The following is a 26,778-nucleotide window of genomic DNA, read 5'->3' on the forward strand; positions in this document are numbered from 1 at the left end:
CCCTTCTGTGCAGGACAAATATAACATTTGTTGTCCAAACTGGGATGCATTTGATGCTTAATATTGCTAGAACTAAAACTCTAATTGGGTTTTGCCATACAAACTGATGAGTAACATGCTCCCACTTATAAGTAATTTATACTTTTTCAGATTACTAATCTCATCAATTAATAGAATTGAGTTGTTGCTTCTTTTTCAAGTTTCTGAGATTGAATTTTGGTCATCCTTGATGACTATAGTTCTTTTCTATATATAGCTGCTTTAAACTATTACACAGGTATCTATTCCCTTATCATGTCTTTCTGATTTCCAAAGATTGCTGCAGACATTAGGACTGTGATGTAACATAATAGTTGTTTGGTTACATTTGATCCATAAGGGCCTTTTTAAAATATCAGATTGTCTGAATTCCATCTGAAAACTTCATTTAGAAAAATAAGTCTTGGGCCAACCTCAACACACATGCTTCATGTTACCCCAAAATGTATTTCTATTGGTAGAGATAACTGTCTTATTGATTGGATTCTGGCTAACCTATATATATAAAGAGCCAGGGGTCATCGTAACCGAATGGACGACAGAATGGATGACCAAAGAGCAGGCTGAGTGGGGCAACAAGGCCGGCAGGGGGGGCAGTTAGGGGCAACCAAACAACTGAGCAGCAGGCCGCGTGGGGTGACCAGGCTGGCACGGGGGTTAATGAGGGACAACCAAATGCCTGAACATCTAGGCTGGGATGAGGGACCCCACTCCCCTTGCACAAATTTCATGCAGCAGGCTTCTAGTCTATAATAATAAAAGTGTAATATGCTAATTAGACCGGATGTCCTTCTGGACAAAGCTGGGGCTACGAGGGATGCCCAAGTTCTCGGTGCCAGAGGGAAGCCAGTGCCAGCAGCCAGGGGATGGAAGACCTACTCTTGCAGAAATTCCATGCATTGGGACTCTAGTATAATATAAGACTTGCAGGTCTAGTCTCTGATAACTCCCACTAGACCCCTCCTTTCAACTCTTTCAGATGGAGAGTCTCCAGTGGAGGACTCTGGTGCCAAAGAAATTGACAGAACAATATGACGAAAGAAGCCGTGGCCCTGCCTTACAGACTCTCTCTGGTCTGAGAAATAAACTTTTACTATGAACTATGGTAAGGCCATAGTGAATCAGGGTCACTTGTTTAGTAGTTAATCCTTCCTGACTAATAAGAGTGCCATTAAAAAGAAATTCATAAGAACCCCACTGAAAATTCATAAAAAACCCATAAAAATCCCTACAAGTCATGGAATACACTGGTGAAATAACTACATATAAGAGCATATAAAGTCTTCCAAACTTTCTCCAGTCTTACTTTATCAATAGTTTAAATCATTATTAACTACATTAAACAAATAAACATTAATTGTAGTTTTCCTTTAGATTTTATTCATTGAATAATGTTTATCAAGGTCTTACTAATTTAGGTCTTATCATCAAATACCCACTCAACTATTTTTCACTGCTAATTTACCAGTTTGCCATTAGTCCTTCTACTCTCAAATCCATCATGTCTAGTGTTTCCTGGTTTATCTTCATAGGGCAGTCCCATTGTGCAGGACCCCAGTGACTTCCTTTTTTCACAGCAAAAAGTCCAAACCATGTAGCCTTCTATTCAAACTTTGGTTATCTTCTCCAAACTCCTAAAAAGTCCAAAGGACCAACTCTTACACTTATTAATTTGAACATACATTGTATTAAACCCTGTATTATTCACTGTGCAGCAGTTATCTTCCTATGAAGTATCTTGCTCTTTCCACTTCAATGATAATAAGTGAAGATAATAAGCCATATAAGGATTAAATATTCTACCCAAAATTACATTAGTAGAAAGTATCAACATTGAAGCTACAACTTGGGAAATTTTTACTCTAAGGTTTGTCTACATTCTGTTAAATACTTTTGCCTTTCATTGTGCTTATTCATCTCAAAAACAGGGATGAGCAAGTATATATAAGTGATCATGTAAACTAAAGCCATGCACACCTATCTTAATAACCAATGGGAAAAAATACCATCATTTCACTAACTTTAAAAATGTTTGTCAAACATTAAAAGCTTTCTCGCTGATAATTAAATGTGTATGGGGAATAAAACAAGGGAAACTAATACTTATTTACTGCACAACTTAAAACATTAGAAAAGCTGAAAATAAAGTTGTTTCATTACTGTGTAGAAAACTTACTAAGAACAGTTTGAATGGCGCTTGCCTTATTTTCATATAGCTTACAATGCGGAGTGAGATATTTTCTAGGCTTGGCAAATCGGCATATACCTTTCAGCACAGATCAGTTTCAAACATGTTATCTTTAGATTTTCAAAGTCATAAAAACTTTCCAATAAGTTTTCAAATGTGAATTTTTTTTTTTTTTTTTTACCAGCATCACTTCCTTTGAGATCTTTTAAAATTTTTTGTCACAACAAATTTCCTCATTTATGTAAATAATATTTGTCTTCATTAATTCACTTCTTCGGTCTCTTGAATGGTGGCAATGTCAACTCTTTCTTCTATAATTCTGCTTACATTGCATTAAAATTTCATTCCCAGCATTATCACTTTTAGTCTCTCTGTTGCATCTCCATGTAGGCTGGCCAATTTCCTTTTCATTTATCCAGTTTTGCAAAATGCCACATGATTTTACCACTGGAAGATAGGGAGGCCACTTAACGACATGCTTTCCTGCCTATGCCTGACCCGAATAACAGACACATGACCGATCACTGACAAAATTGGAAAGAAGTGGCATAATTGGTCACTGGTTACACTGCACATTTGTTAATTGTGCAGCAATTTGTGGACTCAACACCTAGTAGCAAATTTTGTACTCTTATGCAATTATTTGACGTTCATACAAAAATTGAAACTTGAGCCAGGTTGTTGGAAGACTGGTGTGAGTTAACTAAATCATGGCAACTTGAATTTATACATATTCGTAAATGATTTTCAAATAGTCACCTCCACTATTCATGAAAATTATGTTTTTCTTTTACATATAATTTATAAATCTTACCTGTTCCTATAGTCCCCCCCCCCAAACCCCCCACTTTCTTGATTTTGACTTAGGGAATTAGGCAGGGTTTAGTCCATTATCAGCACATTTATATTTGTTGTTTACCTCCTTTTCCCTCCTCTCTCTCTCTCACCTCTCTTTTTAGATCTTCTTAAGCTATAGGCCAGGGTTCACAAAAACATTTACCTCTACAGGGCAGGTCAGTAATAGAATTCAGTGCTGTAGGGAAGGGACTTTTGGCTTCTGAAGGACCCGTGCTTCTTGCAATGGACCGAGCATCTTCTTGGCTCCAAAAGAAATTCTTGCCCTGCCAGATGGAAATCTCAGTCCTCCTAAATTTTTGGATTTTTTTCAAGAGGGAGTAAATTTTTTCTTTTAAAAATGTAGCCTTTTAGGCAGTTCTTCAAACAATTAAAGACAAAATGATATGATCCAGCAATTCTAGTTCCAGATTTATACTCAAAACATTGAAAATAGCCACTCAAGCAGATTATTACACAGCAATGTTCATGGCAGCGTTATTCTAAATAGCCAGAAAGGTGAAAACAACCCAAATGCCCTGACTGCTGACAAATGTCCTGACAAAATGTGGTCGAAACATACATTGAAAATAATATTATTCACCCGTAAAAAGAAAGGAAATGCTGACATGGATGCATCTTGAAAAATTATACTGAGTTAAATAAGCCAGTCACAAAAGAATACACACTGTACGAGTTCACCCATATGAGGTACTTAGTCGAATTGATTGAAATGGTAAGTAAAATGGTGGTTGCCAGGGGCTGGAAAGAGGGGAGTACTGGAGTTACCATCTCATGGGTAAAGAATTTTATTTTGCACGTTTTGCAAACACTGTCACTGAACTATATACTTAAAAATGATTCAAACATTTATGTGTGTATGAAAAAACCACCACATGTCTTATTGTAGCCCTGGCGGGTGTGGCTCAGCTGGCTGGGCATTGTCCTGTGCATTGAAAGGTGGCAAGTTCCATTCCTGGTCAGGACACATGCCCTGATTGCAGGCTTGATCCCCTGTAAGGGGCGGGGGTTGGGGGTGCAGGAGGCAGAGGATCTGTTTCGCTCCCACATTGATGTCACTCCCTGTCTTTTCCTCTCCCTTCTTCCCTCTTTAAAAATCAATAAAAGATTTTTTTTAAGTGGTAGAAAATGATTTATTTTAAAATACTGGCATTTCACTCAATTTAATTATGTGTGGGCCCCTAACCGGTTTGGCTCAGTTTTTTTGTTACTAATGTTGTGGCCCCACCCCATAACAAAGAAACAGAATTTCCGGAGGATGAGGCCCAGAAATCAGGATTTTAAAAAGATTCCCAGGTGATTCTAATGTGCAGCCAAGGTTGGGAACCCTGTCATAGATAGATCAGTCTAAAATCCAAACACAACATATCCTTTTTTAGCAGAATTTCCTTGGTAGATTTGAAAAATGCTTATGGCCACCTCAAGATGACGCTTTTGAGGAAAGTGAGACAGAAGACAGTTCTCAGTGGAAAGAGATATTTATCTTAACCATCTGGGTGTGTGTGTGGGGGGGTTAATCTGAATTAAAAACATATTGAAATTCTGCGGGAGCAGTACAACAAAAGAAAAATGGAGAGAGAAAAAAGACACGAAGGCAAAGGGTAAAATGTGATTTAATTAGCAAAGCTGAAGCTATAGATGAAATAATTTTACTAGGATATTAAGATGCAGACACTGATATAAAATAGGAACAGAGCCAACAGGAATTATACTGCTACAGGATCTTTGGGTCAGAAAAAATGTTACATTTGAAAGAGGGGGAGAGGGAAGAAATAAAGAGATAGCTATGTGCACAGAGAAAAATGTATTTACTGAACACTCACAATAAAGTAGATAGAGATTCTGAAACAGAAGGTCAGAGCGATGAAGCAATGGTAACAGGACAGGGAATATATGGACATAAATGATTACTTGGCAAAGAAGAAATATCAGATTTAAGCACTAAAGGAACAATATATAACAAGGAGGTCCTCAGAAGAGGAAGAGATACATGGAATGAGGAAGACTGACTTGCCAACTGCATATGCCATCTGTTAACATGTCAGTGTGTCATAAAGTAAAACAGCACAAACACTAATGAACTGACTTAAAAAACATCGACCTGTGACACCTGATGATGCATAGATAATTGAATATTTTGTAATTGACAAATCAAGCAGAATTAGTTGAAGGCCTAAGAATTCAAACTGTTGACAAAACATATAAGTCCTATGGAGAGATGCTATTCAGACTACTATTTTACAATACAGTGTCTTTATATTATTTATTAACAAACATTTCATGTTATGGCCAATATACTAAAATAAAGATCTTGGAAAAAAGGTAAAGGGTTGACATTATAATACTAAGGTTTGAGGATGCCTTAAATTATGTACCGTCCCTCATTGATAGAAAATTATGCAAATATTTATAAAATCGTAGTAGAAAGTATAGAAGATAATAAGCTTTGACCAAAAATGTCTACTGCAAATTTCAACATCATGAACTTAGTAATTAAGTTTTTTCTTCCTTGCTGTTTCTTATAATAGGATTTATTTTGTCACAGAAAGAGCAATAGTATTTGGGGTTCTGGAAATGATCTCAAGATACTTTTGCTCTAACAGGATTTGAACATTTTTTTCCAGTATCGATGACATAAAGGCAATATCCACTAAAAGGAAATCAAACCGTAATTATCCCACTTAGCCATAGAGTTGAGAGACAACCCCTGCATCTAGGGATCTCCATTTTCCCTTTTGCTTGATGTTGTGGCACACTATTTCTCCTATCTTTAGATCCTCTTGAAACTTCATACTAGGTAGACAGATGAGATGATCCAGGCTTTTGTTTACTCAAAAAGCAGACAATGACTAACGAGATATTTTTAAGACGTTGTAAATGAGTAGTTACTGAATCTATTTAGTATAGAGTCAAATTACTTATAGTCCATTCTAATGAAAAAAAAACAACTTACCTGAGTTTATATCTGAAATTATGTATTTTCATGATTTTAGTGTAATGATGCTGTATTGATGACCTTCTATGTAGTTTTTGTCGAGAGTTAGATGGTAAAGGGTACAAAGATACATTATTTTAGCATGCCTATGCCAAAGCACAATGATTTCAATATTTTGGTACTGCTTAAAACTTTTGATTTAGATCATGGAGATCAAGGTTATTATAAACTGAACTTGAATGTTATAAATTGTAAAACAGGTATTTTTCTATTCTTCCTTTTCTTATAACATGTTTAAAGACACCAGTTTAATAGAAAATTTGCAAAGATCACTTTCTTGTTTTAGTTATGAAGTAGGATTAAAAAATAAATAAGCATAAAAAATATTTGACTATAATAAAGATAAAACTTTGTCTATAGTCGCCTATTAGATTAAATATCAGATTTGAAATGCAGAGTTTTAAGAACTATAAGTAAGCAGAAAACTTGGCCTTTATATTTCACTGTCTTTAGGGATAATTTGAGTATTGGTTATGTAATTGTATGTGAAAAACTCTCAAAAAAAATCAGAGCATTCGGGAATTTACCCACATATTCAAGCATTAATCAATTTGCAATCTTTTTATAACATAAATTTTGATTATAATTGCTAGCAACTGCTCCATCTGCGTCTGTATTTGTGTGGTCTAGTATGTCAGGTAGTAATTAAAATAATTTTCCTTGAGTTTGGTATTGGAGGCTCTATGTATTTTTGATTTATTTTAAATATTTTTATTGACTTTTAGAGCGAGATAGAGAAAAAGAATTGATGTGACAGAAAAACATCAACCTGCTGCCTCTGATCGTCCCCTACCAGGGATAGAGTCTGCGACCCGGGAATTGAACCAGGGACCTCCTGATGCAGGGAAGATGCTCAACCAACCGAGTCACATCAGCTAGGGCTATGTGTGAGTGTGTGAGTGTGTGAGTGTGTGTGTGTGTGTGTGTGTGTGTGTGTGTTTTGTTTTTAATTAACACAGGTTATTGATTTTATGTTATTGGCATCTGTTCTCAGGAAATATAGTCATAAACAAAATGTTTCAAATTAGGCCCTAACTGGTTTGGCTCAGTGGATAGAGCGTCAGCCTGCGGACTGAAGGGTCCCAGGTGCGATTCCAGTCAAGGGCATGTACCTTGGTTGCGGGCACATCCCCAGTAGGCAGTGTGCAGGAGACAGCTGAATTGATGTTTCTCTCGCATCAATATTTCTAACTCTCTATCCCTCTACCTTTCTCTCTGTAAAAGAACAATAAAATATATTTTTAAAAAATGTTTTAAATTAGTAAAGAAAACGATACAAAAGTTAACTTCTAATAAGATAAGGTAAAGTTCAAAAAAGTAAATAGTGTATAGTACATGAAATTTTCTTTCTTTCTCTTTTTTCTTCCTTTTTCTTTCATTGTTTTTCTCTTTTTTTCTTTGATTATTTCTTTCATTCCTAAGCATTGCTATAATCTGAATTTTCTAATAGGGATATGCCTCTAGGGAATCCTATATAATAAAAGCCTAATATGCTAAGTGTTCAACTGTTCATTCAACCATTTGACCAGTAGCTATGCTGGACACTGACCACCAAGGGGCAGATATTCTGACCAGTAGGTTAGCTAGCTGCTGTAGTCCAGCTGATCAGGACTGGGTGAAATGGGCCAGACACGCCCTGGAGCCAATCTCCCAAAGTCCCTCCCTGGCCTCTAAAATAGTTCTTATAATTAATTTCCTTTCAATGTGCATGAATCCGTGCATTGGGCCTCTAGTAGATACATAAGATAGGAGGATTTTAGTGTGGGGGGAAAAAAAACACCACTTGAATATAAATTTCCTTTATAGGAATATCTGTTCAAAAGGAATGCCAGAACATAATAAATGAAAGTATTACTCACAATGATATACATATAACTTTTGGCCATAAGATATTTCAGAGGTTATTTTGCTTTCATTACAGGTTTGCTGACCATTCATTACTAAAATCCAATGATCATTTTTAAAAAATTATCTTTATTGCTGAAAATATTATAGATGCCCCCTCTTATTCCCCTCTTGACTCCTTCTACCCCGCTCAGCCCTTGCCCCAGGCCTTCATAGCACTATTATCTAGGGTTAATTTTAACTAAGAAATCTATTTAATTCAAATGAAAATTCATTGCTAATTTATTCCTCATTATGTTTTACTTTAGCATATTATAAAGCATGATATTTTATTTATAGAAAAGGTTTAATATGACTATGTTTATGGAACAGTTCACTTCTAATCTATTGAAAGCATCAACTCAATAACAGTCATGGAACATACAACATGTACCATCAACTGCATTTGGCATTGAGACTATACCGCTGCACAAAAATGGTATATTTCTGGACTACATGGTACTGGAAAGAGTCTAACATGGATAGAGTAGATAGAGAATATTTAATAAAGTAAAAGAAAAATGAACTGGATATTGAAGAATTAAAATGATTCTATCTATAGAGAATGAGAATGCTGTTTGGGAAAAAAAAAAAGGAAAAAAGAAGAATGATATCATCAAGATGGTTATAACATATGTTCCTGACTTCAGTCCCCGTCACAGGAAGACTGACTATCAGCTATCCATAAACAAGCCAAATTGTGAAAATCAGAACCTGGGGGTGAGTCTGAAGCATCCCTGGACCACAGAGACCTAGAAGGACTGCGTTAAAGAGGTAAGAGGGGGAGCTGTACTGCCCACACTGTCCTTGCCCAGGCTGGCACAGTACCCACAGAGAGGGCCCCACTGGCCCTATGGTCTTTTCCGTAGGAAACTGAGCCCATGGTGGACACCCAGCTTTCCCAGCATTGCAGGGCACTTCTCAGGTGGCACACTTCCTCACAGGATCACTGGGGAATCTGCCAGGTTTCACCACTGAGGATCAGAATGAAACAAAGAAGGCTGTGGGGATTACAGCAACCAGCACACACATCTTGGCAGACCCTATCCTCCTTGAAGACATATGAGCTGAAAGCCCATTCACTGACTTCCCCCTTGCAGCGCAATGCCTGCAACCCTGTCTGCTGGCCTCTACCTGGCGCAGGTCACCGGCCAGCAGGTCCTCCAGGTATTAAAGCCTGTACTCTCCTCTCCAATCCTGCCCAGCCAAGAAGCCTAATCAGAGAATCCCTGTAGCCATGGAGTTCATCCCACAGCAGAGAAGCCAAGCTGGCAGCTCTGCCCAACTGCGGCATACACCTTTCCACCCCATATAACAAGGGAATCTTAGCAGTCACCCTGGATAGCCTTGGAACCTGCCTGCAGTACCGCCCAGCTGCGGAGTCCAGCCTACAGCCTTGCTTGATTGTGAATATAGCCCGCAGCCTTGCTCAGGCAGGGCGCCCAGCCAGTGAGACAGCCTATCCCCACCTGATGAGGGAGCCTGGACAGTGACCATGCCCAAACACAGAGTGCTGTCTCTAGCCCCACCCAATGCTGCCTACAGCTGGAGGCCCCTGGCAGCCAAAGAGCCCAGCTAGTGACCTTGTGCACAGGGAACAGGAACCAGCATTCTACCCAATCAAGAGCCCAGGCTGCAGCCCGCCCTGCACTGGAGGAAGACTTCTAAGATTTGTATTTGCCCTTAACAAGTAATCATATGGAAGCTGTGCACTAAATTTAGAGCAAGGGAGCATCTAAAGAAGTCTGCATTTTTACAAAGCCTCTTTTCTCTCTTTCCCCCGCCTCTAGTCTCAGACAGTGTTTTAGCTATCTCCTGGGGTATTTTTATTCCAAAAACATGATGAGATTTACATCTTGAAGAGAACAGAGAAAGAGTGCAAGTTTTCTCCTAGGAGTCATGGGGGTGTATGTCTTCATTATCAAAAGCTTAGGGCAGCTACTATTTAAGTTTTTCCTTTGTATTAGGGGTCAGAGGGAATGGGCGCTTCATTCATTTCACTGTCAATCACCATAACAACCTTGCCTTCACTCTCTTCTCTCAGCCAAGAATTCTACCTCTTAGGGAAAAGCACTTCACATGGCAAAATGCAAAGAGTGGTTTCAAAGATAATTCGATGCATATCAAGACAGAAAAAGCTGCGTTTTACGCATGATACTTAACAAAAGCCTATTTCTAATAGTAACAAAGAAAAGAAATATGATTATCAAATCCAATATTTCCACCAGATATTGAAAAGACATTATTATGCAATCGATAAACATGTGTCAAAATCAACATGTTGTCAGGATCTGTAATTGCATTAGAATTGATTAAACTTATCTAAGAAAATTCTCTTCCAAAATTATATGACAATATTATATCCAACTGCGTATTCAATATACAATTGTGCAGAGGTATAAAGCAACCATCTTACTTATCCTACATAAAATGATCAATCTGAAAAAGGATTCAGGATTTTCCTTTACAAAGTTATCGGGAGTCAATATAAAAAGAGTTTAAAAATGCATCTGAAAGTAATGTCCAAAAGAACTGAAGAATAAAAATGCAATAATTGAATTTATTCACAAAATAAGTTAGATGTGAAACTTTCAAAAAGAAGTATTGTACTTTGAACATTGATGAGAGCAAAGTTGGGAAAATAAATACCACTGGATCTAGTGAAGTAGAAAAAATAATCTACCCAAGTAACAGAGAAAAACAGTGTCAAATTTCAGAGAAATGCAGCATGGGTAACCAGATCTTCATCAAAATCAATATATGTGTGTGTGATGAAGTGCCTATGAAAATGAAAAATCCATTTTTCAAACTTTCCATTTTACTATTCATGATTTATGAGTAAAAAGGTTGGTTAACAACGCGTGCCTCAACAACAACAAAAGGTATGTCTTATTCTTGTTGTTCTTCAGACAAAGTACTATAGAAACAAATCATCACATACATCATATTTTTTAAATAAATCAAGGAACAGCAAGTGATACAACTATGTATAAAATAAAATATGAGAAAACTAAATAACTGAAGGACAAGCAATGCACCTGTTATGTGATGACTTGTGTCCCTCCGAAAATTTTATGTTGAAATCTCGACCCTCAGAAATATGGAATGTAACTATTTGCAGATAGGTCCTTTAGAGATAATGAAGTTAAAATGAAGTCATTAAGGTGGTCCCTAGTACAATGGGACCAGTACCCTTATAGAAAGAGGACACAGGCATGTTATAGAAGGAAGACCATGTGAAGACACAGGGTAATGTCTTGTGGCAACCCTAGCAAACTAATGCAAAACGCTACTTTGTTATGGTAACCCTAGAAGATGAATGCAAAATCTATCATCGATGTTTTCAAGAGAAGTTTCTACCTACAAAAGAGCACACCATAGTCAGATTAACTAAAAAAAAAAACAAAAACTACCCTAAGTACATACATTATGGTGAGAGATGAAGTGGATGATAGTTCTGCCTATGTATGTCACCCAATAAGAAATGAGTAAAGAAATGGCTTCTTTCATGGTAGTCTAAAAACTGCTTTTTAAAGCAAATAATCTTACTGTAAAACAACTTATACAGGACAAGTTATTTAGCAAATGTCAACATTTCTAAATGACAAAAGTACAGTCAAAAATTTTATACAGATTTAAATTAATTCTTGTAAATATTAACTTTGTATGAACATATTCATTTTATTGGTGATGATAATATGTTATTTCTACTCAATGAATCAAACATTGAAAGATCAGGAATTGAATTGAATTTCATCAAAAGGCCTGATCTCGCATTTTAAATACAACTATATATAAATTTGGCAGCTTCTTATTTTTCTCATTCTTTCTTTTGTTTATTTATTTTTGTTTTTTAAACAAGATTGGGTGCTTGGCACACTAGTTTGAAAGAAAAATAAAGGAGGTAAAATGAACTTATTGTCATGTGCTCACATTTAGGAATCATATTTTATTGAGATGTTCCCAGATGACAGAATACCTGAAGGTGTATAAAGATTTCAGAAAGAAAAAAAAAGAAAAAGAAAGAAAGAAAGGAAACAGTTGTTTTTAAAACAGCATGAGCAGTATGTAAATCTGAAATGTTCCTACTTTAAATATGAAATTTCATATTCAGGAAAATTACAGCTGAGACACTTAAAACTCAGTAAGTGTCAATAGAAATGTATTTAAGCTTCCCTGTACTAAGTCAAAATAGATATGCATTTGTTAAGTAAAAGAAAAGCCCAAGTATACCCCAGAATTTAATTCAAAAATAAAATTTAAGGATATATATGTGAATGCTGCTTGCATAATTCTGGTTAAAATACTTACTGGAAGTCAGAGTTTAATGTGCTTTATAAAACTGTGTCATTTGCTTGCCTTGTGCTATGAGCAAAATTATTTAAACACTCTGTGTCCCATTTCTCAATCAGTACAACCTCCTTTTGCCACACGACACCGGGGTCAGGATATTATGCTATCATAAAAGCTCATATCCATTCTATATTTGACTTGAACTCTTTGATAATTTTTTTCACCTTCCCTCACTGTCTTCAGACAAGGAGATTGAAGCTAAATGACTTATTCAAGGGCACTAGGCCAGCCAGCATTATGCTATTGATTTAGATTAATAGTCTTTATTTTCCCAGTTGGATTGACCCCCTGGGCCTTGCCAATTCTAATTCCATTTCCATAAAATAGGGATAGCACCACTTAACACCGAGATCAATTGAGTATCTCTGTAATTATTCTCTTATGCATGCAAAGTACTTGGAGCTCAGAAGTAAAGTGCAGTCTTTCAAACTGTAAGGTGCTTAGAACAGAGAAGAGATAGCTGGAGAGAAATTAGAACTCCGAAATTTCAGATGGGTGGACATTTGGCAGAGAATTAGATTTATCCCCTGTTGTTTCAGATACTGACTTTTTTTTGGGGGGGTGGGATTGGTTTTTTTTTGTTGTTTTTTGTTTACTAACATTTAAGCTTCCGCATATTATTTCAATAGATATATTTTGGGAGATTGAGCTCTTATTCAATAAAATGTTTTGACCACTTAATTTTACAGTTCAACACCCTTTCTTAGCAATCCAAACCCTCTTATCTTATTCTATTTTTCCTTGCATTTTTCAAATTACTTTTTAATTATTTGATAATCACTTTTTTTGCATTTCTTGATATTTTAAAATTAGTTTTATTTTTTTATTTTCTACCAACCCTCTTCCTCTAATCATTTACTTATCTACAAATCCATAGGGCAGGAATGTTTGTTGTTGTTATTGTGATGGTAGTGGTGGTGGTTACTATATTATTATTATCACATTTGATGGGTACATCTTAAATTTCTATACAATTGCTGGCCATGTTGGCACAGATCACAGGGTTAATAAAGTTCCATCATAATCAGATCTTTTGATCTCCAGACCAGTGATTTTCCTGTTTATTCTACAAATCATTATCTATCATCTATCTATCTATCTATCTATCTATCTATCTATCTATCTACCTATCTATCATCATCTATCTATTATTTATCTACCTATCATCTATCTACCTATATTTATTTCTGGTTAAAATGATTTCTTCTCACCTCTTTTTTTACATGTCTTCTTTCATTTTGTTTGTGTGTGTGTGTGTGTGTGTGAGAGTGTAATTTGTTCCTAAAATAGAAAATTTCCTGCAGAATTTAAACAGCAGTTTGGAAAAATACTATGTCAATTAAAATGTTTAGCACTCAGAAATGCAATATGATTGTCCTAAGCTAGCAAATTGTGTATCAACGTTTTTGTTTCCTCTCATTGACTAACTAATCTCAGCTTAAATCCCAGTTGTGATAATTAGCTCAAATAATGTGTTAGTAGCATTCACATTGCACTGCAAGACATATTTCAACTTTTACTTTTAGTATAACCTCCACCGTGGCTCATATATTACCATAAAATAGGTTTTGCTTTTGTGCAAAATTAGATATTGTTTCCCAAAAGGGAAAAGTGTTTTGCACATAAGTTGTAATTGGCCAATAGGAGATTCTTTTTCAAATATAGTGCCAAACATTATACTATGCCCAGCAAAAGCTTAGCACCCAACTACCAACTGCTCACTTACAAGTGCTTTGCAAATATATAAATTTATTGTTATGACATCCCCAGGAGAAGTTGGTTAAGTAATTCAGAAATTCTAAAACTTGAATAAAATCTCTATCTAAATCTAACAAAAAAGCACTTTGCTGTGTTGAGTATATTTCATACTTAGAGATTTAGATCTGTTGCTATAAAATTTATCTAGAGTAATAAAAATTATGGTGTTTTGGAGTTGGCAAATCATTGTGTTAAGATTTTCTTCTATTATTTACCCTAGCAAGTTTTATAAAACAATCTCTCCATGCTATATGTATCATCCTATCTTCATAAGCTTTTTTTTCTAAATTTCAGTGAAAATAATAGACTTTTAGAAAGACTTTAATTTTCTATTCTTTAAACAGTCACTTTTGTCTTTACCACTGCAATTCAAGAACTAATATGATGTTACTAAGTGTTGTTACAATATACACTTACAACATTGTTTTTAAGTATCTGCATGACCTATGTTATAATACAATGCACAATCTACATTATACCTAATTTCAAATCAGTGTTATATATTGTACATTATTTTAAGTGCACATACAACACTGTATTGAAATTGTATAACAATATGATAGCCTGTAATATATCAATACCTATGTGATACCTGTGTTAAATATGATAATACTTGGTGCTTCACATAAATGAAAATCTTGTTTAATAAATATTTTCCATGAAGAAACAAAGAATCAATTCTATTTGGAATATTTTAAAGAGTAGAAAGCAATCCAGCCTTTCAGTGCCTTACCTTTAGGAGTTTAAAGTTGTTCCTCTTTTAATAGGAACACTTGAATTACTATTTTAAAAATTAATCTCTTAGATTTTACACATAAGTAGTCTTTACAAGTATTTCTGAAAAAGCAAGAAAACAAATAAAATTTATAGGACCATTTAGGATTTTGCTTCATTAAAGATGCTACTTTAAAATAGGTTGGTAATTTTTTTTTCCATTTTTAGATTTAAAAATTAACAACAGCCACTCTTTAGCTTATGCTTTATGTAAAGTTACAGAAGATATTGTGATAGCATTCAAATGAATGAGATAAGCTAAATTTAAAAATTATATTACAGCCCTGGCCAGTGTGTTCAGTGGTTAGAGTGTAGGCACACATACTGAAGGATCACAGGTTCGATTCCTGGTCAAGGACATGTGCCTAGGTTGCAAGTTTGCTCTCCCCTCTGCCCCTGAGTCAGAGATCCCATGGGAGGCAACCAGTCGATGTGTCCCACTCACATCGATGTTTCTCTTTCTCTCCCCTCAACATGCCCATCCTTCCATTCTCTCTGAAAAGCAGTGGAAAAAATATCCTCAGGGGAGGATTAACAAAAAATTTTACTTTACATAAGCAACAAGATAAATTTATTAACTTTATAAGGTTTAAAGTGTTGAGTTCACATTCATATTGGCATTAAAATATCCAAATATAGACAGTCCCTTCCTTAGTGTTTGCCACATACACTGTCAGCAGACTAATCCACTCCTTACTGTCCTTCTTTCCTGTGACAGAATTGATTCACTCAACACACCTGTGTTGGGTACCTGTGATTCTCTAGCTAGTTCCTCAAGGGCTCTTCTAGGAAGTTAACTCCTGCCTGATTTTCATTCCTTCCCTACCTAAAACTTTCAACTTGAACAACTATATTTCATTTATTTTATCAAACAAACATCTCCCCTTTGGGGAACTACAAGTATATCCTAAGTGTATTCCCACTTAGCTTTATTCATTCGCGTCCTGCATAATCTAACCTTGCTCTCTTTTTAGCTACAGCACTTGGCTTTGTAGTTTTGTTGTCACTTAATGTATTTTAGTTGTTTGTCCTACAATTAATTATCTTGTCAAACTGCTCTGAGTTTTTCATAAACTCCAGTCCTGGATCATCATTGGTTCCAAGTGTGTGGTGTTTTCTTTCTTTCCTAATTAGTTACGCATACCACATCTCTCTCATGTATGCTGTACCTTTAATCGATGTTTTCCATGATCACACTTCCTGATCACACTTCGGTGTCATATCACCGAATTATTACAGAAACTACCCACCGCATGGTCCTACTGACTCTTCTACATGATGAGTAGGTTCTCATTACAAACCCAAATGTCAGCACTCCGTCATCTCCATGGCACTCTGTGGAAGCTTCTAGTACAGAACAGAGGCACAATCGCTTCTACAACAGGCCCTCCCCTCGTGGTTTGTTTTGCTCTTCTGCCCCTGTTGTCTGCTTACCGCCACAGCGTGCTGGGTTTTTCTCTACCTTCAAAAAACATCTGGCCCTTCATGACTTTGCATGTCTGTGCATACTGCTTGTTTGGAAAACCACAAAGATTGAAATAATAAGCCATAACAACATAAATCTTTGAGACACTATAACTTAAATACAGGTCTTTACTGCTAAAATGGATTCCTCACTTTCATCCTGAATAAGGCAATTCTATAGCCTTCAGTCTGCCTGAGCTCCTTTATTTGATGGACACACCAGCAATAATCTATTTCTCAGCTCATGAGGGTACACTGTCCATACCAGAAGTTCTCTCACTTTTTGTTCTCACTTGTTTACATTTTTTGAAAATTACTTAGGTTGCCAAAAAAGTTGGGTTTATATGGGCTTATAAAATATCTATTGATATTTACTAATTAAAACACAAGTGTTTATTAACTTTTTTAAAATAACAATAGACCAATTATATACTACCATTAAAATATTCATGACAATTATCTATATATTTTGAAAAAAGTGACTACCTTCAAAACTGTGAGAGGGATGTCCAATTGCCAGCTTAGGTCTGATCCCGGTGCCATTCTCTGTAGAAGGTAGTCAGTTTGAACAACTCGATGATTCAGGGAAGTGCAGGAAACTCAGGGTGAGCCTGCCTCTGCACCTGACTCACCTACTCAATGGTGTTCACAGGACAGACCATGGTGGCCCAGCCCATGAATGTGCAACAGCTTCTGAAGTTCAAGCAGCAGGCCATGCAGCAGCAGAAGGCCATCCAGCCATAAGGCAACAGTGGGACATCCCCCGAGGGGGCCCAGACTGTGAGAGGGTGCAGGCTGGGCTGAGGGACCAACCTCCGTCCCCCCGTGCAGGTATTTCATGAACCAGGTCTCTAGTTGTTATATATTTTGATATATTGATGCTCAATATGCAGAAGAGTCAAATATGTCTAGATTAGCAGAACCTATATGAATCTGTTTTCTTACCTACTAGTTGATGCTAGTATCTTATAATTATTTTTTCAAAGGATAAAAAATTCATGTGAAATATAAAGGGAGGGAGAGAATTCTCAGAATTCTCAATTCTGAAATGCTAAGACAATCATATCGTCAAACTTCTGCATTCTCTCCTTATTACTCCATGCTAAGGTTTTCACTACCCTATTGATCCCCTGTGCTTGTGGTACAGTTGGCTAGTGGCTGCTTTCTAGAAGGCTGTCTTCTCCTTCCAGATGACTTATTCAGCTTCTGTGATCTCCAGCTCGAGTTTTTAAAATGTCTACATCACTTAGTAACATGGATCTTTACCTCCCTTCTCTCATTGAGGACCTCTGGAAAGCTATATCATTTAAAAAACAAACAAACGGTATTATACTTTGCAAATTATACTGAATACAAATAGATTGAAAATCATAACAGCATACTGTTAGTGGCTAAATTGTTTAAATGTGGGCAATGTATAGGAAGAAATATTTTACACTTCTGTATCCTTTATAGCTGTACATGATATACAAAGCTTATCATTCATATATTTAATAAATACCGGTATATGTGATAGATTTGCTATAATGAGGGCCACAATTAATGGGCACATGTATCCATACAGCAAGATTTTACAATACCTTCCTTCAACAAGTGAAATTTATTTTCCTATTTCTTAAATCTCTGCTGGACTTACGATTTTTTCTAATGGAATACAATGGGTGCTGTGCAAGTTCGGAGATTTATCCTTAAGAGCCTTAAAAACAAAAACAAATTATTCTCCTCCTCCTCCACCACCACCTTCTTCCTCTTTTACTCTCTGTCTCTCTCTTCCTCTTCCCTCTCCTCTCTCTTCCCTTCCTGTATTTCCACCATGAGGAAAAGCTTACACTAAGTTTTGGGAAAGTTTGTTACTAAGCAATAGATAACTAACACAATATTGTTCAAGATTATATGTTTGTTTCTTTTCTATGTATCACTCTCTGGAAATTATTTTTTTGCCTGAGATCTGAGATGAAATTGATTGCATAGTAAAAAATAAATAAACTTTTCAGACTTGAGATACATAAAATTTCAATTTCTTAGCGAATTTCATGTGCAGTTTGTATTAAAGTGTTTTCCTCAGTCAAGGTTATCGATGACTATAGGTGCATAAATCAGGAAAAGCAACAATACACTTGTCACAGAGAAACTGCCTTTATAAATGAATGTTACATGCTAAACTTTTCTTTTTTCAATTCAGCACTGACTTAAAATAATTTATTTTACATATTTTATGGTGCTGTTCTCCTTCTGGCCTCACAGTACACTACATATGGCCCTCATAATTTCTTTAAAATGATGACTAAATAAAATGAGGAGTGGTAGAAAAGTAATTTCCATCACCTTCTTTAATTTCTATTACAATAAAGATAGGGCAATCCTTCATTCATTAAGCCAACAATGTTTCCCCTCTGAACCTGGTGTGGGCTAGGATCCTAACTGGGTGTAAAAGTGGGCGCTGCCATTAGAAAGCTTATAGTAAAGCAGAAGAAGACAGAAACCAACCAAGTAATTGCACCAAGTATACATCATAGGAGGAGCTAGAAAGGAAAATAGTGGGATTAAAATATAAAATGGGGCTGAGGTTGAATATACTTTAGATTGGGATCCATTAAAGTATCCTGTTAAAAGTGACATTTATCCGAGCGTTAAAGGCTGAGTACAGAGGAAATATTTATCAAGTATGGAAAAGAGAACACCAGAGAGAAGAAATAATACACGCAAATGCCTTAAGTTGGGAAACACTTTGTATTTGAAGGAAACAAAAGGCCAGTGTGGCTGATTCCCAGTGGCTGAGAGATAATGATTCCACATTAGGTTGGAGAAGAAAGTGGGAGTTGACTTTGTATGCCCAGAGATACCTGGAGGAGAATTAGCCATTGTATCCTAAGTGCACAATGAGTCAGTGAGGGGATTTAAGAAAGTTGGGGATCTGACTTAATGCATAATTCAGCCTGAGCCTGAAGGTCTGAGAACCAGGGGAGCCCATTTACAAATCCCAGTCCCGCAGTCAAAGGGCTGGAGAAAATGAGCTGCATAGGCACAGCCTCGAAGGCAGGCAGGAACAAAAGGAGCAAAGTTCTTTCCTCCAGCCTTTGTTTAATGCAGACCCTCCCAGGATTGGATGATGTCCACCCACTTTGGGAAGGGTCACCGGCTGTATCGGGTCCTCTGATTCAAGTCCTAATCTTGTCCAGAAACATCTTTGGAGACACTCACAATCTGAGTGCCCTACGGTCAGTCAAGCTGACACATAAGTGAATGATCACAGTATTCAAAGATTATCAAATGAATGCACCTTTGCAACCTGCAGCGATTACTAGAGACCGCCCTCATATCTTCTCCTTGACTTTATCCCACCCTTCCCCTAGAGCTGATCACCCTCTTGATACTCAACACGTTACTTTTGCTCCTTTAAAACTTTATGTAAATAACAGAGACCACCCTCATATCTTCTCCTTGACTTTATCCCGCCCTTCCCCTACAGTGATCACCCTCTTGATACTCAACACATTACTTTTGCTCCTTTAAAACTTTATGTAAATAAAATCACATAGCAAATATCTTGTGTCTGGCTTATTTTTTCTCCCTATGTTTTGCCCGTGCCTGCAGCAGCAGTAGCTTATTTTATTTATTTTCTGTACAATGTTCTGTATTCTTACTATACCTCAATTTATTTATTTAATCTATTATTGATGGTCATTTAGGTTGCATTTGGGTTTTGCTGTAAATCTAATGTTTTGTACATGTTTTATTTTGTTTTGTTTTGCTCCTATGCTCACATTTCTGTTGAATTCTACTAAAGAGAGAAATTGCTAGATGAAAGGGCAATGTGTGTCCAAATTTAGTAGTAATAATGAAACAGTTTCCAAAGCCACCTTCAGGCACCAGGCAGAAGCAACTGCAAGTACTCTCTAGAGGAATGCTTCTTTCAGTCAGGCCTTACAAAAAGCCTACAGATAATGTTCCAGAAGAAATAAAACCTCAGTTGAAAAAAATCACACAACCAACAATAAAACAAACAAACAAATAAACAAACAAACGGTCATGAGTAAGAACTTACAAAAACAAAAGAACTAAGAGATTACCAAAAAGTACAGCTACTGAGGTTATAAGACAAAATTTAATTAAGTACATATCATTTTAGGTAAACAAAATCATTAAAATATGAATTATGTTTAAAATAGCCTTTTTATTGATTTTAGAGAGAGAGAGAAAGAGAGAATCTTTTTATTGATTTTAGAGAGAGAGAAAGAGAGATATAGAAACATCTATTAGAGAGAAACACTGATGGGCTGTCTCCTGCATGCCCCCTACTCAGGATTGAGCCAGCACCGTGGGCTAGTGCCCTAACTGGGGATTGAATCAGTGACCTCTTGGTGCAAGTGATGACAACCAACTGAGCCACACTGGCCAAGTGAAAATATGAATTCTTAACAAGAGACAATTTCCATATATCTAAGGAAATATGAAACAGAGCCAATTAAATGGAATTGTGTAGGTGTATAAGTTTTGCAAATTAAATCACCATGGAAGAAAAAAATAGGTTAAATATGTGCAAGAAAAGACAAATGATGTGGATAACTGGGAGAAGATATGCTTAAATGCACAAGAAGAAATAATGACAATACTCAGATATAATGTCTGGGGATTTTTCTAAACTTGAAGGGAATAATCCTCAGATTCGGGAAATCTAATCAATTACTTGATGCGTTATACTCAATTTGCACAAAGCAAACAATCAAAAATCTGAAGTGACGCAGTGAGATAAAACAAATTGCCTCCAAAAGAATCATGCTGAGCCTGAGAGGTGACCTGCAATAGCAAAAATGGCAGTCAGAAAGCAGCCTCAGCCCATGTGAACTGTGCTGAGAGAAAATAACTGTGAGCCTAATAATGCATGCCCAGTAACGAAAAGTGAAGGCAAAGTAAAGACACAGTTTGAGGAATATAAACTTAGTTGTTTTTGTTTGTTATTATTGTTTTTACTACCAAAATCCTCATTATAAGTAATTTTAAATATTTTATAGGCTATATTAGAGAGAGGAACAAATCTCAAATAGAAAATTATTTACCACGAAAGAGGAGATCATGAGCCAGGACACTGATAAATGTATGAGTATATATGCAAACATTTCCTGAATAGAACAAGAGTAATATTGTCACATTGGAGGGGTATATTAGCTTCCTTGAGTTGTTATAACAAAGTACCACAAAATGGGTTGCTTTAAAGAACAGAAATTTATTCTCTCACACTCTGGAAGTTAGAAGTTTGAAATCCAGTTATTGGCAGAGCCATGCTCCCTCTGAAATTTGTAGAAGAGAATTTTTCCATACCTTTCTCTTAGCATCTGGTGTTGGTGGCAGTCCTGGGAATTCCTTGGCTTGTGGATGCATCACTCTAGGCTTTGCTCCATTATCACCCAACAGTGGTCGGCAAACTGCGGCTTGCGAGCCACATGTGGCTCGTGAGCTGCAGTTTGCCAACCATTGACCTAGCATAATGTGTGTCTGTGTATCTCTTCTTCTGAAGATACAAGTCAGGTTTAGATTTAGATCCTACACCACTGGAGCATGACTTCACTATAAAATGATTACATCAGCAAAGACTCTATTTCTATGAAGTCATATTTCCAGGTAACACAATTTAGAATTTGAACATATCTTCTTGGGGGACACAATCAACCTACACAAAGGATTAAAATAAGATAGCAAAATCTACACAAGAATTGAAAAGAAGAGGGAAGGAAGTGGATGGTATTAAACTGCTCCTAGATCCTTATAATATTCTGGAGGAAAATAAAGTTATTAACTTGAGACTTTAAGTTGAACACACATGATGAAAATATTATTTGTATATAGGCACTATTTAATACAAGATTAAAATTAGTCTCTTGACATGATTACGTTCCTATAAAAACATATGATTTCTTAGCAGAGTTCCTAAGACATAAGCCAACAAAAGAATACTACACTTTAGGAAAAAACAAAAACATATGCTAACAGATGAGTTATGTTATACATTTGTGTTTGGCCTTGTGTTTTATAAGTAAGGAGAGTTGTTTTTTAATTTTAGTGTGTTTCAGATGAAGATTCTTAAAGAAAGGAAATGAAAGGTGCTGAAAAATACTGCTAATGGCAAAACAAGGATACTGCATATTAGTCAAAAGAAGATACATTTCTTTTCTATCTCACTACCATCACAACTCAGCTACTAGCATTATAAGGCACACATAGAAAATTAAGAAATACTTTTCACAAAAATTTTTCTACAATGAATAAGGCACTTTGTTCTCATCAGATTTTCACAGCCCCATGTCTATGAACCGTGCTCTATAGGAAAAAGACTTGGTTTTACAGAACTGTTTTACATAATGGCATGCATACGAACAAAAGTTTATATATGATTCAAGTGAACAAATAAGTACAATTTTTCTTCCTGATCTTTCCACCTGAACTTCACAACCTCTGATTCGCTTACCTGGCTTTAGTTAGCTAAATATTAGATCCATCTGGATTTTACTAATTACCTGCCCTCTAACTAAAGACAGTTGTAGCAGCTAATCTTCTATTTTTTACCTGCTAATTAGCTATTTCCAATAGAACTTTAAAATGCTACCCTAATCTATGCCCTCATTTCCTTCTGCTATATGCAATTGCCTGTTACTTCCTTTAAATAGGTTATGTCTTTCCCAGTAATTGTCTTAGATTTGTCCTCTGTTGGATCACGGTTGCCGGTACCAGTTACTTTAATTTTAGGACATCCGAGGCCATATGTGATAGATAACTGCATTCTATTAAACCTGGACACTTTTAACAATTATCAAGGGCCCCGACTGGAAAATGTGCAATTGTATGAAAATCTTCCTACGATAACTCTTGGCTACAAGGGACTGATAGGCTCTCCCATGTACAAATTAATGAATTTTGTCACCTATTATTTGTGGTTGGTCTCATTCTTCTTGTCAGAAATGACAATATCTGTTCTGCATATAGGTCAAGGAGGAGGACAGGCTGGGAAAGCTAGGTCTCTTTGCGTTAGCAATTAGAAACTGCTTGATGCTTTAAGTGCCTGTGGATAAATAAAACTACTGTAATTGCAGAGCCATTTTTAGAACTGCACATCCACTGAGACATTTTTGACCTGCAGCAATAAACTATGCGGCAGTATTTGAACTGTGCATATCAGTTAATTAGAAAATGAAAATGTAAATGGAAGGATTAATTCAACAACCTGCACAAGCACAGTGATAGCACCCTCGGACCTCTACTCTTTTCTCCTTTGTCCCCTTTTCTCTTTTCTTTCAAGAATAAACATCCCATATGCCCTAGCCGGTTTGGCTCAGTGGATAGAGCATTGGCCTGCAGACCAAAGGGTCCCGGGTTTGATTCTGGACATGTCAAGGGCATGTACCTTGTTTGCAGGCTTCCTCCTGGTCAGGGCTTGTGCAGGAGGCAACAAATCAATGTGTTTCCCTCAAGTTGATGTTTCTCTCTGCCTTCCTCTCTCTCTTCCATTCTCCCTAAAAATCAATGGAAAAAATATCTTCAGGTGAGGATTAACAAAAAATAAATTAAAAACAGGAGTGGCATCCCATATGTGAATTTTTCATTATGAAAATTCAGTAAAAACAAGTTGTCATTTTTGTGTTAATTGATATTGACAAAATATTTTATTCATGTTTCTTGAACACAGAGTCTGTATTATGTTCATCTATGAAGCTCATGAATGGCCAGAACCGTATTAAGTCATTTGTTCTTGATATTTCTCTCCCACTTGAAGAAGAAACCTGGCCTCCCCAATAAGAAATAACTTGGATATTCATTCATTCATTTATTCCACAAACATTTTCGTGAGTGCCCCCTATGTACCAAGCAGCATGGTTGGTAGCATGGATAAAATAGAGAATAAGGTCACTGGCTCAGAAAGCTTACTTTCTAAACAGGACAAATATGAAATACTGTATCATGACCCCAGGATGTAATCCTTATGTTCTTGTACATTTTCATTGACATATAATCCAATGACTAGAGACCAGGCCCTTCTATGCGCTATGCAATGCAACACAGGTGCCTCCATATGTCATGGAGAAAAGAAGTCAAAGTATAATGGGATGAACACTAGGGAAGAAATAAGGAAAATTAGTTTAAATTTCAGGCAGTTCACTGTTTAATTTGTGAACTTGAGGAAGACTAACAGTGTTGAGCAGCATGAGATAATCACGATATAAAAGCATTTTAAACTTTCATTCAACACTCTCCCATAAAACATGATTGTGGAAAATTACTTATCGGATTTGAAATCCTGTTTTTTAATCTCTAAATTAGTAGATATTAATTATTAACTCATTAACTGTTATAGCACACATGACATACCTAATCCAGTATTTGACAAGTAGTGATATCAACTTTAATTTCTCTTTTACTGTTTTTTTTCCCTGCTTTCCTACCTTCCTTTTTTCTTTCCTCCCTTCCATCCTTCCTTCTTCCTTGTGCTTCCCTCCATATGGTACTTCTTTTTTCCCCTATGCAGCTATTTGTAAGATAAGAATATGGGACTATCTGAGATCTATAGGTCCTTCTAGATCAGTGACTCATTGGTAAGCTAGGAATGAATATGGAAGCCTCAGAACTCTGATCATCCCTGATAACTTATCAATTATGTCAACATGGCTAGAGCATCAGCCTACAGACCAAGGGCACATGCCCAGGGTTGCAGGCTCAGTCCCCAGTAGGGTGTGTGCAGAAGGCAGCCAATCAATGATTCTCTCTCATCATTGATGTTTCTCTCTCCCTCTCCCTCTCCCTTCCTCTCTGAAATCAATAAAAACATATTTTAAAAAAATATGTCATGGGTGGTGCTCTGTCATCTGTTTTGAAATATAATCACCTCTGCCTTGGTAGCGGAAGCAACTTAAAAGAGCTAAAAAAATAAACTTCAAAATTTAGATAATTTCCTATACCTAGAGCATCAGAAATACTGAGATAAAGAGTTTTGGACAGATTCCCAGATAAGAAACCTGATTCATAGAGGTCAATAAGAAATTAAAGAAGTGTAATATTATAATGGCAAAGCCCTTCTCTAGGACTTCCTATAGTTCTCCTTGGTAAGGTTACAGACAGGAAATAGCCATTAACAAATCAAGCTGAAGCGTACCATTATCTCATTACTATTTCTAGCTATTATAATTGTCAAAGTGTATGAAATACAAAGTAAAAGTTCATCCTGATTTTCTATGCAACATTGAGCCACATTTCCTCAATCTAAAATGCCCTACAAATATATCAGTGAATTATCAAAAATTATATGAACTCTTTCATAGCATTAAGGTAGTGTTTTTATTTTAATACTGGCTATAAGAATGATCTGTTAACTTTCATGATACAGATTTTCATTGTTGCCTAGAATTCTAACAGTAATTGTAAACATCCTACCTTTGCTGTCTTTATGGTTTCAAACACTCTCTTTTCCTTAAATTGTTTTATGCATTACATACAGTAGACTGCATTTGACTGTGAATGAGGCAAGTCAATGTTCATGATCACTCAGAGAAAGAGTAGCTAATGAAAGACTGGAACCAAACTCTCACTCCAACATACGGCCTTTTTCAATGTTATCCCTATATTTGTCAATACTTTCTCTCCTATTGCTGCTATAAATATCTACTAAATTCTGGTGAAGAGCCAACACACTATATTTTGTGATTCTCTAGGAAAAAGCCTGGATGGGTTGGCAGTCACCTAAAGAGATACAACTATGCCATGTCATGGCCTTACTGGTACTCTTCATATTCCAATGCCCTCAGCATAAAATTCTACAGCTTAACATGGCGGACAAGAACCTCCCAAAGTGTACAGGCCTCCTGAAGACTGAAGGGCCCTGCATTTGATTCCAGTCAAGGGCATGTACCTTGGTTGCAGGCTCCTCCCCAGGCAGGGGCCTGTTCAGGGCGCATGCAGGAGGCAACCAATCGATGTGTTTCCCTCACACTGATGTTTCTCTCTTTCTCTTCCACTCTCTAAAATCAATGGAAATTATCCCCCAGTGAGAATTAAAAAAAAAAAACACTGTCCAGACTTCTTTTATCTTCCCTGCCTTATTGCATCAGACCACATCTTTTTTTTTTTTTTTAAATATATTTTTGATTGATTAAGAAATTACATATGTGTAAAAAAAAGTGGAAAATGTCAGCCTGCTGACCAAAGGGTCCTGGGTTTGATTCTGGTCAAGGGCACATACCTCTGTTGCAGGCTCCTCCTCGGCCTGGGCTTGTCGGGGCTGGTGCAGGAGACAACCAATCAATGTGTTTCTATCACATTTATCTTTCTCCTGATTTTTCCCTTTCTCTTCCACTCTCTAAAATCAATGGAAATTATCCCCCAGTGAGAATTAAAAAAAAAAAACACTGTCCAGACTTCTTTTATCTTCCCTGCCTTATTGCATCAGACCACATCTTTTTTTTTTTTTTTAAATATATTTTTGATT

General features: G+C 36.4%; 1 long non-coding RNA gene across 1 annotated transcript; it reads left to right on the top strand.

The window, feature by feature from the left end:
* Nucleotides 1-7,114: 7,114 nt before the first annotated feature.
* Nucleotides 7,115-26,225, top strand: LOC107182287. The gene is made up of 3 exons (XR_001513003.1): nucleotides 7,115-7,163; nucleotides 15,185-15,196; nucleotides 26,189-26,225. It is a non-coding gene; the product is annotated as an uncharacterized LOC107182287 (long non-coding RNA).
* The last annotated feature ends 553 nt before the right edge of the window (nucleotides 26,226-26,778 follow it).

The sequence above is a fragment of the Myotis davidii genome, unplaced genomic scaffold, assembly GCF_000327345.1.
Source record: "Myotis davidii unplaced genomic scaffold, ASM32734v1 scaffold1515, whole genome shotgun sequence".
In the NCBI taxonomy this organism is placed as follows: Eukaryota; Metazoa; Chordata; class Mammalia; order Chiroptera; family Vespertilionidae; genus Myotis; species Myotis davidii.